Source organism: Dreissena polymorpha, chromosome 3 (assembly GCF_020536995.1).
Source record: "Dreissena polymorpha isolate Duluth1 chromosome 3, UMN_Dpol_1.0, whole genome shotgun sequence".
In the NCBI taxonomy this organism is placed as follows: Eukaryota; Metazoa; Mollusca; class Bivalvia; order Myida; family Dreissenidae; genus Dreissena; species Dreissena polymorpha.
Window position 1 is genome coordinate 18,910,233 of NC_068357.1, and position 16,934 is coordinate 18,927,166.

The 16,934-nt window shown below is 36.2% G+C and overlaps 2 long non-coding RNA genes across 10 annotated transcripts; one reads left to right on the forward strand and one right to left on the reverse strand.

Moving 5' to 3' along the window:
• Window positions 1–1,516: 1,516 nt before the first annotated feature.
• Window positions 1,517–14,300, reverse strand: LOC127873169 (uncharacterized). Of its 9 annotated transcripts, none has more exons than XR_008046012.1 (8): window positions 14,178–14,300; window positions 12,069–12,378; window positions 11,772–11,950; window positions 11,174–11,473; window positions 10,546–10,775; window positions 6,958–7,106; window positions 5,118–5,224; window positions 1,517–1,602 (listed from the first exon to the last, which is right to left on the reverse strand). It is a non-coding gene; the product is annotated as an uncharacterized LOC127873169 (long non-coding RNA). The 9 variants fall into 9 exon arrangements; XR_008046018.1 differs by having other exon boundaries at window positions 11,772–11,934; window positions 14,164–14,246; XR_008046017.1 differs by having other exon boundaries at window positions 6,958–7,110; window positions 10,665–10,775; window positions 14,164–14,245.
• On the forward strand, window positions 5,141–7,225 carry LOC127873170 (uncharacterized). Its single transcript, XR_008046020.1, has 2 exons — window positions 5,141–5,265; window positions 6,935–7,225. It is a non-coding gene; the product is annotated as an uncharacterized LOC127873170 (long non-coding RNA).
• Window positions 14,301–16,934: the final 2,634 nt, after the last annotated feature.

The following is a 16,934-nucleotide window of genomic DNA, read 5'->3' on the forward strand; positions in this document are numbered from 1 at the left end:
ACCTGTAATTAAATACATTTTACTTACAAATACCCTTGATATAACACATAATCAGAAAATGTCATCGTCTGTTCCGAATTTCCACACTGCTCACTTCTTTAGCAGCACCAGGCACCTTTTGGGATCCTAGATCTTTCCATTGGTATACTTTTGACTGTGTAGTACCATTTGCATTTCAATTTTCTTGTGGATGTATCATCAGCTACGAAAACTTAGTTTTCTATACGGTGTCAAGCGTTTGGGTATGTAGGAAGTTCGTCAGAAACGGTTAATGACGCTATTTTTGCATTGATACTTCATGCTGCCAAGCAATGACTGTATGCATACAGACACATCCTTAAACTCTATATCTACAGGCGTGTACGAGTACTTTAAAACCACAGCTCTTCTTAATATTCGCACAATAGTGTACTATAAATTAATAATCTTATTATGTATCCCTGATTTGAAGTAATCTAAGACCAGAGCACATTTTCACCAACATTTCAAGTTGAAATAATAGACTCGTACTTATATTTTACAAGCAAAAAAAAATTCTGTAGGTATCAAATTATGTTCAAATAATGAAGTGTTCTCTGTCTAGTTCTCCGTATATTGAATGCGATTGTTTTACGATAAGAATACCTAATAGGTCAAACGCTTTTCCATTGCCTTTCTAAAGTCCCAGTCTTACACAGAGCAAAATTCATTTAGACAACTATCTGATTGGAATAATTTTAGGTTCATGAGGATCAATGTTGACACCAGTACTTCCTTCAACATTCAGATTTACAAAAAGCCTTATTCGTTTAATTTCTTGTTTCATAAAATACATAGTTTTGATGATTCATAAAGAGTCATTTTGATGTAAACGTCGTATTTCTTAACACTTTAGTGTGAAATTCATGAAACAACAAGATATTTGTTTGTCAGAAACACTATCAGTACGTCCCCTTCTGTGCCGCTTTGAAGCTATATATTTGACCTTGACCTTTCACCACTCAAAATATGCAGCTCCATGAGATACACATGCATGCCAAATATGAAGTTGCTATCCTCAATATTGCAAAAGTTATGGCAAATTGTTAAAGTTGGAGCAAACCAACCAACCAACCAACCAACCAACAGGGCAAAAACAATATGTCCTCCCCCCTATAGTGGAGGTGGAGGGGGACATAGAAATAACAAGATGCCTTTGTGATACACAATGTCCCCCTATATGACATTTGACCTTGACCCTTCACTACTCAAAATGTGCAGCTCCATGAGATACACATGCATGCCAAATATCAAGTTGCTATATTCAATATAGCAAAAGTTATTGCAAAATGTTAAAGTTGGCGCAAACCAACCAACCAACAGACCAACCAATAGACCAACCAACAGACAGGGCAAAAACAATATGTCCCCCACTACTATAGTGGGGGACATAAAAAGCAAGGCAATCAAATCACATCGATAACAACGTTGAACTTCCATCATATACCTTTTTGGCAAATATGGAAGTTATGTATTAAATAATAATAACAATACAGTGTTGTTGTTTTGTCATTTATTAAGTATACAGATCATTGCAAGATTCTGATGGCTTTTCTTGAAATGCATCACCAGCCGTCTGGAACACTGAAAAAAAGGCAATGTATACTCTGTTAAGTTATGGTGAAAAACAAATTATTTGCATTTTTTGTACAAAAATAAATTAAAAAGGCTCACATTATACTGCAAGCAATTCATAAGTTGCCTGCTGGTGACCCCCCCCCCCCCCAACATCATTAACAATAGTGCATTGTCTGTATATTACCATCAATTCAAGATTGTATGATTCAATCTCAATGGTTTGTTTTGGTTAAAATTGGTACAATGAATCATATTTATTTTAAGCTAACTCACATGCAATAGTTACTGAGAAACGGCTCCGAATGGAAAAAAAATCTTAAATGTCAGTCTAATAAGGGGCCATAACTCTTGAGCTATGAAGGTATAAATCATTATAATGTCAGGGTCAAAAGTATTTTATGTGGTGTGTTTGTGTTGAAAGTGTTTACAGATCCATGGAAGTGTTAGCGATATGTAGAAAGAATTATAAGCATTCTACAACATGTGTCATCACTTTCAGACTCTACCTGGGACATTTCAAAGGTTATCCATCACTGAAATGAATGTAATAAGTTGAAAAAAGGCTATATTTAAGGTAATAAAAAATATATTGGTACATAATTTGAACCAAACTTCTCAGGCAGTTTCTAATAATTGACTTTAATCAAAGGTTTACCAAAAATGGAATTTTTTTAACAAACAAAAAAGGCATGCCATGGCTAAACTATTAATTAAATCTTACCTACCATAGTGATTTTATTTACAAATGATCAAAGAAATGAGTGAAAATATATACTGTCTATGCTCACAAGTGAAATAAAATCGCTACCAGAACCAACACATTTTCACTTTATTTCATGACTCTCTGAACAAATTGTATACTATTATAGTTCTTGAATACATTCATATTGGCGAATTTGGCAAGAACCAGAATGAAATGTCACTTTGATTTTCAAAAATTTGATTCTTGAATCATATAAGATTTGTTAAAGGGCATATTGACAGCTAAAACGGAATTTTATTCTCTGAAATAAATGTATGCGTTAATATGAACTTATTTATATGTTTCTTAAAGCACAGACCTTGCTTTATATATTGTAATTATGTACATTACTAATTAACAAGAGCTGTCAGAGGACAGAGCGCTCGACTATTCAAGTGCTTGACAGTATAACGTAAGCCATCATGGAGAGGGGGTATAATGTGTGTGTGTGTGGTCATTTAATAGATATTTAAAAAAAAAGAAAAAAAGAAAAAAGGGGGGGGGGGGGGGGGAGTCAAGGTCATTCAAAAGTCAAGGTCAAATTCAACTTGCCAGGTACAGTACCATCATGATAGTAAGAAAGTATTTGAAGTTTGAAAGCAATAGCCTTGATACTTTAGAAGTAAAGTGGATCTAAACACAAAATTTAACAAAATATTCAAAGTTACTAAGACAAACAAGAATATCAGTGAAACTGATGGATGCTCCCTGATGATGCGCTTTGTCAATGTATGTGTTAATAAACACCTAAAAAATCTATTATTAGCCTCGGTGACCTTGACCCAGTGACCTCAAACCTCATCAAAAGGTAGAGGTCCATGCAAGGTACCTACATGCCAAATATGAAAGAGATCGGTAAAGTATTGAAGGCGCTATGAGAAACGGTAGCAAAAGTGTGACAGAAGGAAGTCTATTATTAGCCTCGGTGACCTTGACCCCAGTGACCTCAAGCCTCATCAAAAGGTAGAGGTCCATGCAAGGTACCTACATGCCAAATATGAAAGCGATTGGTTAAGTATTGAAGGCGCTATGAGAAACGGTAGCAAAAGTGTGACAGAAGTAAGGAAGTAAGTAAGTAAGGAAAGACAAACTGGCAACTATATGCTCCACCGAAAAAGGGGCCATAATTCTGTCGCAATGCTTATTACAGTTGTCTGATCTTGTTTATAGATTGGGATCATGTTGGTAAAGAAGTACGCAAAATTTGAAAGCAATATGTCAAAGGACATAGAAAATATTTGAGGTTGTACGCAATTTTTAACATAGATTTATCAATAATATTCATATTCTAAGTGAAAAAAGGGCCATAATTCTTACAAAAATGCTTGATTCAGTTGTCTGCTCTTGTTTATAGATTGGTGTCATGTTGGTAAAGAAGTATGCAAAATATAAAAGCAATATGTCAAAGGACATAGGAAATATGTGAGGTGGTACGCAAACTTTAACATTCCAACGCTCACGGTAACGCCGACGCCGGGGTGAGTAGGATAGCTCCACTTTATATATATATATATATATATATTATAGTCAAGCTAAAAAAAGTTATACCCACGAAACTTTTTGTGGGCGCAGGAAATCGTAGTAGTATTAACATATCCAGCTATGGGCATGCTCACTGACCATAATGAATAATGGAACAGTAGTTTTGTGTAGAAAATATTCATTAAGATTGTGAATGTTGTGGGCAAGATTTCGATCCCCATAAGCACTAAGACCATAATGTAATAATATTTTTTTGGCCCTTCACTAATCTTTTTAAACGATTTCATCAATGTTCCTTATACATGTACATTTATTTTTCATAAAAATCGGACATGTGGAATGTTGAATATTTGCCATTGCATAGAGAAAAACCATTGACATGCCCCCTTAAATTGATTGCAGAAAAAGTTGTAAACCAAAAACAAATAATAACAAAGAGCAGTGAAAAAAATTGGCCATTATTAATTTAATTTCAAAGAACAATGAAAATTTAAGGCAACAAGAGCTGTCAGAGGACAGCGCGCTCGACTATTCGAGTGCTTGACAGTATAACGTAAGCCATCATGGAGAGGGGGTATAATGTGGGTGTGTGGTCATTTTATAGATGATATTTAAAAAAAAAAAAAAAAAAAAAATTGTTGTCTTTTTTTTTTTTTAGGGGGGCGGGGGGGGGGGAGGAGTTCTGGGGTGGGGCATGGGGGATGGTTTGGGTGGAGCCCATTGTGGTATGTCAGGTAAGTGTTGTTTTGTCAAAGTATGAATCAAATGTGATCATAAATCCCCTCCGATGAAACCGGTAGGGGACAATAATGAGCGGATACAAATTTAAAGGATAGAACTGAATGTTCAAACCTTTTATCTTGTTTGAACCTGATTGGTTTTGCAAATCGCATTAATTAATAGTGGTGAGCATTGGTGTTTTGTTTCTTGGTACAATGAAACGGGATATGTGATTTACTAAGAAGAATCAAAATCATAATGTGGCAAATGAATATTTATCTTCAAGTGTGAGTGATGCCAAATCCAAACTCTGCATATTGAAACAATATGGTCACCATTTGAGTGAGATTTAAAAGAAATATTTCTTAGTGGCCTAGGACCTTTGACCTGAAAGTATAAATTCAGCATATAACCTGATTGTAGCGAGTTGTTGAATGAGCTTTCTTGCATATATACTGGTATGTGAAAATTGAGTATTAAGTGTGACTTTGACCATGAGACGAGTTATTCCAAACCTAAGCTTTCCATTTTGGCTCGTTATGCATTTATACTTCACATTGCACCCTCTTTCAATTACCTTGAAGACTCTCGTCACACCTTGGGGAGGTTGCTGCTGGGAGATAATTTTTAGGTCCAGGAAGCGCTCGGAAGCAGTCAATATAGCAGTAAGCATCTTCCAGCACCCTGTTATGGAGAGAAGAGTATTGGGGTTTATGGTGAGAACTGTGAGTGTCATTCTTTTGTACAGTTGTAGTGGCAGCCATTGTGTGAATACTCATGTAATCACTCTCACTTAAGTATCAATAGCTAATTATATATATATATATATCATTCGGAAACCATTTTACTGCTTCAGGTCACTGTGACCTTGACCTTTGACCTAGAGACCTGGAAATCAAAAGGGGTCTTCTACCAGTCATGATCAATGTACCTATGAAGTTTCATGATCCTAGGCTTAAACTTTCTTGAGTTATCATCCGCAAACCATTTTACCGTTTCGAGTCACTGTGACCTTGACCTTTGACCTAGTGAACTGATAATTGAAGGGGTCATTTGCCAGTCATGATTAATGTACCTATGCGTTCTTGAGTTATCATCCGGAAACCATTTGATGGACGGTCTGACCGACATGTGCAAAACAATTAACCCCCTCTTCTTCGAAGGAGGGCATAATAAATTAATTTTGTTCAATCTATCAATTTATCCATTAAAAAGTTCACACTTTCAAAACAAATATAATACAAACTTGGTCATAAACAATAATAAAATACCCCTGCTGTCCCTGTGAATGTTAATGAGCGAGGATCAAGGAATCAAGACCATTACTCTTGGATGTGAAATCAATGCAAATAAAAATTGTGTTTTGAAAATCTTCTTTTCATGCTGATCACATATTTACAAGTTTGAATGGATAGACAAATCCACAACAGACCAACCAACATACAGACTCCAATATACCAGGAATAACCCCACATACCTCATTGACACAGAATATTTTGCATGCTGTCTTCACAAGATAAGAAAAACATATTTACATGTTTGGCGATTTTAAGAGTTATTATGCAATTGTGACCTTGACCTCAGAGATATCGACAATTCTTTGGCATGACACACCGTTCAATGATGGTAAACAAATGTGCATTTTTTTTGTTTAATCTCACAATGAATGACATAGTTATGGCCCAGATAAACTCACAACCAAACTTAGATAGATATTCAGTCACTATTTATTCCAAAAATTTGTGTTGAAAGCCTGTCGACAGGTGTCGCAAGCCAGTGTTATAGGACCTAAAGTCAAAATCAATGTGACCTAATTTTTCGGCCCGGCATGGCCCACGTTTGAAGTTGGCCTAGAGATCATCTAGATTAAACTTTTGACCAAGTTTGGAGAAGATCGGATGAAAACTACTTGAATTAGAGAGCAGATACCATACTGAATGCTAAAAAACGCACAAAGTGACCCTGTGACCTAGTTTTTAGTCCGGCATTGCCCATGTTAAAACTTGGCCTAGAGATCATCTAGATAAAATTCTAACCAAGTTTGGTGAAGATTGGATGAAAACTACTTAAATTACAGAGCGGACAGCATGATGAATGTTTTAAACGCACTAAGTGACCCCGTGACCTAGTTTTTGACCCGGCATGACCTATATTCAAACTTGACCTAGACATCATCTACATACAACTTATGACCAAGTTTGGTGAAGATCCAATAAACACCTTGAATTAGAGAGGGGACACTTAATACAGAGCCATCGACAGACAGACAAGGTCACTCCTATATACCCCACTATACTATGTTTCTGGGGATATAATAGCAAATAATCAAGAAATATAAAACAAGATAATCTTGATAATAATAATTAATACTCAAGCAACAAACATATGAACCAGGTATCGCATTGTGGAGCACTAACCAGTTTTTACTGCGGAAGACGACAAGCTTCATTCTGTGTGTGATGGGCGGTTGGGAACCATACCCTTCAATATGAAAACTTGCCAGCTTCTAAGTGTTCCACACAGAGGTCAGCACCTTCACTGTCTCCAGCTCAATCTCTAGGTACACCTACCTATATATGCAAAAATCAATTGAGTGAAACCACTAGTTTGATTATCCATTAGATGCATTCTTGATCAAACATTAGAGCAGTAGTACCCGTGTGATTTACAATATGGGTATTTTTACTGGATGCTGTAAAAATAACAGTTTGCTTTTGTTCACGTCAATGACCATGATAACACATTAATGGCTATAAAAGAAATAATGAAATTAGCTGAACAAACGCGAGTTATCAACAACCTATGGCATAACTAGCAAAACCATCAGTACAGTTTACAAAAAAAAATGCTTCTTTTGAAAAATGGGTTGTTTGTACAGTAACTGTAACACTATTTACTTACTTACAGTTTCGTTTCACATTCATATGCATTTTCTAAATTTTGGCATTTAAATTACATAAAAAATATGAGTGAAAATAGTTTCATGCATCGTCAGTTTTAAACAAGAGTGCCAAACTGTCACAAGATATGCCCTTTCGAAGGTTTTGGACACCATGCTCAATGCTTGAAATGCACTAAGTGACCTCGAGACCTAGTTATTGACCCGGCATGACCCATATTTAAACTTGACCTAGATATCATTTAGTATAACATCTGACTAAATTTGGTGAAGATCATATGAAAACTACTTCAATAAGAGAGCGGACACCATGCTAAATACTTGAAATGCAATAAGTGACCTTGTGACCTCGTTTTTGACCCTGCATGACCCATATTCCAACTTGACCTACATATCATCTAGACACAACTTCTGACCAAATTTGGTGAAGATCGGGTGAAATCTACTTCAATTAGAAAGCAGACACCATGCTAAATCCTTGAAATGCACTAAGTGACCTCGTGACCTAGTTTTTGACCCGGCATGACCCATATTTTATCATGACATAGATATTGTCTAGACACAACTTCTGACCAAGTTTGGTGAAGATCGGATGAAAACTATTTAAATTAGAGAGCGGACACTGCTGTGGACGCCGTCCGCCAAGGGTGAAACTATAATACGTCCCGTTTTTAAAAACGGGCGTATAAAAAAAGGAGAGCATAAGATTTGGCTGTGTGAGAGGGTGTTTTGCTGCGTAAATGCGCGACTCTCACGCTGAATGCCCGATACTTGACAGGCGCATGAATGTTGATGCAAACTACTTCAATTAGAGAGCAGACACCATGCTAAATCCTTGAAATGCACTAAGTGACCCCGTGACCTAGTTTTTGACCCGGCATGACCCAAATTCGAACTTGACCTAGATATTGTCTAGACACAACTTCTGACCAAGTTTGGTAAAGATCGAATGAAAATTATTTGAATTAGAAAGCGGACACGAAAAGTGTGACAGACTGACAGACAGTGCGAAAACTATATACCCCCTTTTCTTCGAAAGGGGGCATAAAAATAACTTATCCATAGACATCGGATGTATTTTGTAATGGGAATGCTTTGGAGATTACCATAACATTCTGTGCACACGTAAAACCTTTATGAAGAATCCTCAACATTAAAGATTTATTAATATTTTTGAAAATTAAGCAAACATTCATTTTTTTCCATGAAAGCATTACAATTATGGCTTTTTATAAGTATAATATGATGTATGAAATAGTTTTTTTCTTTTTAATTTTAAGTTAATGTTGAACCATTCAATCACTTTAAAAACATTGCAAGTTATTGCATTTCCACAAAGCAAATGAATCTTAGCAGGTAAATTCAATGAATTTATCATTGGTACCCCCAGCTGATAATTTTAAAAATCTGTATAGAAGTTCACCAGATGATGTTTTATGCAAAATATGTATGTTCGCACTGCAGTTTTTGAGAAGAATATTTTTAAGTGTTCATTATATATATATTATAGAAGGAAAACAAATTTGATCCGAGGGTGGGGCAAATATGATCCAATGATACTTGAACAATCTTGGTGAAGGTCCACAAGATGAACTTTCATGCCAAATATCTTTGCTCTAGGCCTTGTGATTTATGAGAAAATTTTTGTTTTTGAGGTTTTTTAATATACTAATAAGGAAATTACATTTCCCTCCCCAGTGGGGCAATTTTGACCCCAGGAACATAGTTTGAACAATCATGGTACAAGTCCCACCAATTAACCTTTGAACTCTTAAGTGTAATCTTGAGTTTGGAGATTTTGACGTAATTCATTCTTATGACACACCGTCGAGTGATGGTGAACAAATGTGCTTAATGATTTTAAAATCTTACAATGAATGACACAGTTATGGCCCGGACAAGCTCATTTATGGCCATTTTTTACTTTTGAACTAAAAGTGTGACCTTGACCTTCGAGATTTCGACATTATTCCTTCCCATGCAACACCGTCAAATTATGGTGACACATGATTTTAAATTGAATTTAATTCTGACAATGAATGACATAATAATGGCCCAGACAAGGTCATTTATGGCCATTTTTGACATTTGAACTCAAAGTGTGACCTTGACCTTTGAGATATTGACGTTTTCTTGAGCAGTGACCGGCCGTGTCATGATTGTGAACATTTATTGTAAGTTATTTGAAATTCCTCCAATCAATAACAGACTTACGCTCCAGACAAGCCTAACCGGGACTTTCATACTGACGGACTGATCCACATACACCAAACCGCCAACTGTGACAAATATGTCGAGCTCTCCATAAGTGGGCTCGACAAAAAATCGACTTGCCCACAGGTAAAGGTCCACCACACAATGTTTCATGCTAAATATCTCAGCCCAAGGCCTTGCAGTTTCAGAGTAGATTTTTTAAGTTTTTTCTTTTGGTTGCCAGGGCAACAAGGATTTCATGGAAAACAATTCTTGGAGCAACATTGAAGGAGCTTCATGCCAGGAATATTCCTGCCAGTTTCATCAAGCTTTGTCCAAAGGTTTAGTAGGAGATATTGTTTAAGTAAAAATGTTGACATATAGACACACATCGCAAAACAGACAAAGACCAGCAACAATAACTCAAGTTGAGCTATAAAGGGTACATCTCTGAAATGACTAAATCATCCTGATGACTCTTATGCAAGAACCACTGAAAAATGATAACAAATTTGATCTAATTTGAATTTCACTAAATTCATACACCAACATATGCAGACAGAAATTTGACATTTTCAATCAATTAAGGGGCCATAACAGTTTAATTTTACAATGGCTTCAAGGCCTTTCCCCCATTTGGAATGTCAAAATGAACTTTTGCATTATAGTTTATCTGTCTTCAAGGTAACAATCTGGTAAAAATATTATACATAAGACAAGTCGGTCAATTAACAGGCGAACAGCTTTGTTGTATACTTAAATAAACCCAATTTTAATGCCTATTAACTTCAAGTTTCATTCAATTCTATGCAATTGCTACTGAAAAACAACTCTGGTCTGAAAAGTAATGTAGGGTTATCTTTTCGAATCAATACTAGGCTTATTTATATTACATACCCTCAGGTTTGTATACTTGCCAGTTCAGGAGGCGTTATAGAGCGCTATCAGTTAAATGATTATTCCCCGAATATCTTTCAGGTGTGCCAGCTGGGGGCTCCTGGATCACCTTGATCGTTTTCACTACATGCTCACTCTCAGTGAAGTGGCGCTCCAGGTTTGCGTCCGTCAGGATGGCCGCACTCTCCTCTACCCTCCGAACAACCTCGCGACGGCTCTTATCCAGGCAGGTTGAGGTCAGGAAGCCTGTGAGAAGGAGATCGGCCGAAAAAAAAATAAAGCTAAACAAGCAAGTTTGTTAAATTGATATCCCCCGCCAATATGCTTCTGGACACAAAAGTGTTATATTTGACACTCAAAAAAGCATTTTTTCAAGATACAAAGGGCCAAAACCCCGTAATTAACAGACTGTGTACAATGCCATTTGGCGTGCATCGTCCTCTTATCCATATATATACTCATACCAAGTTTCAATGAAATCGGCCAAAGCACTTTCAAGATATGGCTCTCGACACAAAAGTGCTGGACGGACGGAAAGATGGACGGAAGAACAGACAGAAAGACGCCAACGCCAAAACATTAATAAGTAGATGTCCAAGAAGAATGAATAATTTACATAAATCAAATCCTAAGTTTACGCTTACATTGTTCAATGTGCGGGCGTCCGCTAGACCATTCCCTCGCACCACTTCAGGAAGTTCTTGATTGCCGTTAGTGCATTCCGCACCGTCTTCAGCTGGTGAGTGGTGTTGAGGAACTGTCGTGGACCTCCATATGGCCCATCCACAACAGCATGTCACTCAACACCACTCCTTCCAAGTAGCCAGACAGGGCCAGGAACCGGTTGATCTTCATGTTGACCTCTTGTGTTTTCGACTCGTTTGCCAACCCACCTGGCCTGCTCCGCAGGAACATGTAGTCTACATATGAGTCAACGATTGAAACTGCAACAAGTATTATTGGATGATATTCTATGCTAGATGGTGAAATCGCATATAATTTAACTAACAACCAGTAATTCCAAAGTATTATAAATAAATAATATTTATCTTAAATTTTAATGTACTATATATTTCCTCACGGTTTTTAATATATATACATGTAACAATAATAATGACTATCAATTGAAATGTATATAATTAAAAAAAAATCTGGGAAAACAGGGCTTAATGCACCAAGTACTGGTTCTACCCCGAAAACGGACTCAAAACTTTACACTATATAAGCAATCCATATTGTTACTTGCAGCTTCTCCGACCATGCATCACCCTTGCATTGGGTTCCAGGCTCAGGCAGTATTTCGGCATTAGGAATGAAAAGTCCTCTTCCTCCTCCTCCTCATCCTCCACCTTCTCATCCTCCTATGCCGAGTCATCATGAGTGGCGAGTCTGCTGGTCACCTTTCCTGAAGTTTTCGCGTCCTGTAAATGACGTTTAAATGTAAAAGTTACAAATCGTTTGGTATGGTTTTGTATTAGACATTGATAGAAATATGAGAAATTAAATACAAAAACCACACGAACACAATTTAACACTTACTTTCCGGAAACGGCCCTCTTGTGTAAACAAAATTGAATGTCCCAGCCTCCATTTTGTGCTCCTGTTCTAGATGACGCAGCCGGTCAATCACCGACCGGTCGCACAGCCAGCAAGAGTAGTAATTCCTCGGCTTTGTCTTCTTCACTTTCCGACCGGTCTTAGCACGTGCCTCTGACATCAACGGCTTCATGGGGTCTGCCGTCAGCGCTTGCACCCAGCGAACGTGGTCTGTTACCCGGAGGTACACAGTCGTGTTGCCTTTTACCACGCAAATGGGGCATTGCCTTGGGATAGGCTTTGCGTTTGGTGTCTGAAATATTAGTTTGAAATGTGTACGAAGCAGGTGGCTATCAATATATATGATTCATTAAGAGATGATGAGATAACGGACCCAGTTAATTGATTGAAATAATGATTATGTGATTGAAGCTGTTATGCTAGGGTAAAATACCAAGGAATGTGTATAGATATTGTTAACTTTTTTTTAATGGTGTTAAAAATGAATATTTTATTGCAATATTTGCACATGCTTTGTTTTATTTTACAAAGTAATCACTATTAACCTTAAGTTTATTCTCATGAAAAAAACATACCATTAAATAGCAATACTGATTACTTTATCTATTTGAGTGACATTAAGAGTGACCATGTACATGTATATATCAATCTATACTGTCTAACCCCCCTTGCAGATATTATTGACAGGTAAATATAATATTATATACCGTCTTATAACGATTCAAGACTTGGCCAAAATAAGGCCCCATTCCCTCAACAAAAAAGTATTAATTTTTCCCCAGATAAAAATTCACCCGACACTCAAGCAAATTAATTGCCCTAGACCCAGAATTGTCAAGTTTAAAATGTTTAAAACTAAATAGAATTGTTATGTATTTAATTTGGCGGTGATTAAAAAAACATATTATATTGTTTCTCATGTTTGGTTTAAAGTCCAAATTTTTTTTTTAATGATGCCCTATTTCCCCCGCCTCAGGGTACAGGTATCATTAGGCATTCTGAATCAACATTTTCATCAAAAACAATGATTCTTCATTCTTTACAGGCTGGGGGATTAAATTTTTAGAAACAACAATAACCTTTCAAATCGCATACCAAACGTTAAGACTTTTTAAATGAAAATGTGGATTCAGAATGCCTAATGATTCGGAATACCTTGACAAACTGTACCGTTACCCCAAACCCTGAGGTAGCTGTGGCGTAAAGGATATGGTGTCCGCCTAGCAACCAGGAGGTCACGGGTTCGATCCCCACTGTGAAAGCGTTCTTTAGATCTTCCCTATAGACAGTAAGTACTGGTTCTAGGCACCGGAAACAAAATTTACAGCTTTTTCAAATAAGTCCTATGCAATCAAACTAAAATATACAGGTTTGAACTAAACCAGAGGGAGATCTCTGCATGATGCATGTTAGTCTTATTTATAAGACGCGCGAGATACTTTACCCATATAAAAGTAGCTTAATATTTAAGAGCGTCAAAAATTTGGACTAGATGCATGTATGCAATATCCCAGTGTGACCCAAATTCGAAGGGTGTAAAGAATCGAATGTAATGGACCGAAATTCGACGATGTAACGGTTACATGAAGCAATATTTAGCAAATAATGAAAGAAATAATGAAATGTTTAATAGCAGAAAATAATAATTTTAAACTCGGCTGTATTACTTTGAAATGATTCAAAGACAATAATCATCCATTTAATCAATATAAATAGAACATCGTCGAATTTGGGGTGCGGTAGGATAATGTATGGTTTCCAGTATTTACTATGGGGAAGAACTATTGTTGGCAAAATATTTCACTTCAAGAATATGTTTGCGTATCAGATATCAAATATGTACAACACAAAACCAATACAATTGTGTTACTGTTATGAATAATACAATTTAAAAAAATGTTTTTTTTCTCCGTTTATTACTTTCACTGAATCGAAGGGTTAACAGAACCCAAGGCGAACATGATGTAGTGCGAACACAAGGCTACGGGTCGAAACCCATAAATAAAAATATATGCAATGACAACATAAGTATGGGGTCAATATACAAAAGATACCGTCTAATTATTTGGACACAAACCACAGTTTACCAACCACTCAAAATGGCGGCGACATCTACTTTCACTTTAACCATTTACTGCGCCCGCCACTGAGCATGCGCATACTTGGTTTTACATGCTATTTTTAGTTGGGCGACGGTGGACCATCGTCCATATGCTCCCCGGTGTCGGCGTTAGCGTGAGCGTGAGCGTGAGCGTTAGCGTTGGAATGTACAAGTTTGCGTACCACCTCAAATATTTCCCTTGTCCCTTGACATATTGCTTTTATATTTTGCATACTTCTTTACCAACATGACCCCAATCTATAAACAAGAGCAGACAACTGTAACAAGCATTTTTTAAGAATTATGGCCCTTTTCCCACTTAGAATATGCATATTATTGATAAATCTATGGTTAAGTTTGCCTACCACCTCAAATATTTTCTATGTATCTTGTCATATTGCTTTTATATTTTGCATACTTCTTAACCAAAATGACCCCAATCTATAAACAAGAGCAGACAACTGTATCAAGCATTTTGTAGAGTTATGTTCCCTTTTTAAACTTACAAAATTGAAAATGTTGTTAAGTTTTGTGTTTAGGTTCACTTTATTCCTACAGTATCAAAGCTATTGCTTTCATACTTGCAACATTTACTAACTATTATAAGGGGACTGTGCAGGCAAAGTTATGTAACTTTGACCGACCTTTTGACAGAATAATGGCCCCTTTTATGCTTAGATAATTGAAAATTTGGTAAAGTTTTGTGTTTTGGTCCATTTAACTCCTAAAGTATCATAGCTTTTGCTTTCAGACTTTGTAAACTCGCTAACTATCGTAAGGGCAAATTGCATAACTCCGGTATGCATTTTAACGGAATTATGGCCCTTTTTTGTCGTAGTAACTTTGAATATTTTGTTAGATTTTGTGTTTAGATCCACTTTACTTCTTAAAAATCAAGACTATTGCTTTCAAACTTCAAATTCTTTCTTACTATCATGAGGGTACCGTACCTGGCAAAATAGATTTCTTTTAAACATGGTAAAAAAACAGACAAATATGTACATGTATTTATTTTAATTTTGAATGACCTTCCAAACATCCCACCCAAGCTATTGCTATCAAACTTGAAATAAAATCTTATTAGTTTGGTTTATTTCTTTACAAATGTTCAATAGATTGTGGAAAATATACATGAAATCAGAGTCGTCTATAATGTACAACTTCTTTAAAACATAAGCGATCAATATGTTTCAATTATGGGTTTCATCCACTTAGAATATGACTATATTACCTTGAACTTATTGAATATGAACAATTTCCCCATAATGGCTTACGTTATACTGCCAAGCACACGAATAGTCGAGCGCGCTGTCTTCTGCCATCTTGTTTAATCTGTTGACATATGAGATAATTGATCAACAATGTGTGCGTCAGTTTTTATGTGAAGGATAAAATAAAAGTGTTAATTTAACAACATATCTTTTTGATGTCTTCATATCGGTCAATAAACATGAATTTCTGGTATATTAGTAGAACTTAAACCACACAGACGTTGGTCCGTATTATTTGAGCCTTATTCTTAGAATATCGATCTCAATTCATGTGCGTAAACCGAACAGGCTAATCAGAGACGACACTTTCTGGCTAAACTGGATTTTCGATGAGAGGAGACTTTCTTTTCCCTGATTGACATGCGTAGACTGCGCTGGTTAATCTACTTTGACAGTTTATGCAAGCCAAGTTTTACCAGAACGAAGCTCAATTACCGGTCATAGCCAAGAGTTGAATATTTGTTTGCAACTATCTTAGAACCGATTTGAACTCATAGTCGGAGTTCTAATGTATTCTTTATGATATTCTCGATAAGTTTCTTAATAGAAGATCAGATAATGTTGATACATGTGTTTGTGTTTTTCGTCGCATTGAATTACGGAAAGTGTTGCAGTTCGTGAGCTCTAGTGAGCATAAGACCGTATAGTAATAAAACTGGAACTATATTGAACCATTTCTCTTTTATTTTATTTTTATTGCGGTTTGATTTGAATTATGATGCTACGATGTTAAACTTTAATTACACGTGGATGTTTTATAAATAAAATTGGGCCACGTGTGAGGTTTCGATGCGCTTACAAACCGGTTTTAACACCCCCAAAGCAGATTTACACTAAACCTTCCAATACTTTGTGACCTGGTTCTATTAATTGGTGATTATATTAACATATTATTGTTTCACTCTTCCAATATTATAGTTTTCTATTTAAAGAATTTAATAACATTTCTACAATTCTGAAATATCAGGGAAAGTCCCCATCAAACATTTTAAACTATCCACAGCTAGAGGCTTCCTGTATCCGTTTTTTGTACAAATAAATTCCCTATACGGCGTGCGGCAATCGTAAGACGAGCTGGCTTACTTGCATACATAGTGCGGTTTGTGTTTAAAATGTTTTATGTTCGCTTTTCAGATACTTTACTTTTGCAAAAGCCGTTGTTTTTTTTTACGTCTACAGCGCATTGTGTTTGGGTTTTTACCGGCTTTGTATATGATTTCGTAAATACATGCGTTTTTTACAAGCATTCGTCATCAGTAACACGTGTTTAAAGAAAAAAAAGTAATAACCACGATCACTTTAATAATAGCGACCAAATTCAATCTTTAAAAATTGAATCTGAACACTTGATAATTGCGTTCGCATGTCTGTAAGCATTTGCAAAACGTAATAATGTGTAAGCGTGTCGTGAGTACATTTTAGATCTGTCAGGATAAAGGCCAACGTATCAGTTATTTTGGATGTTTGATCATTTCC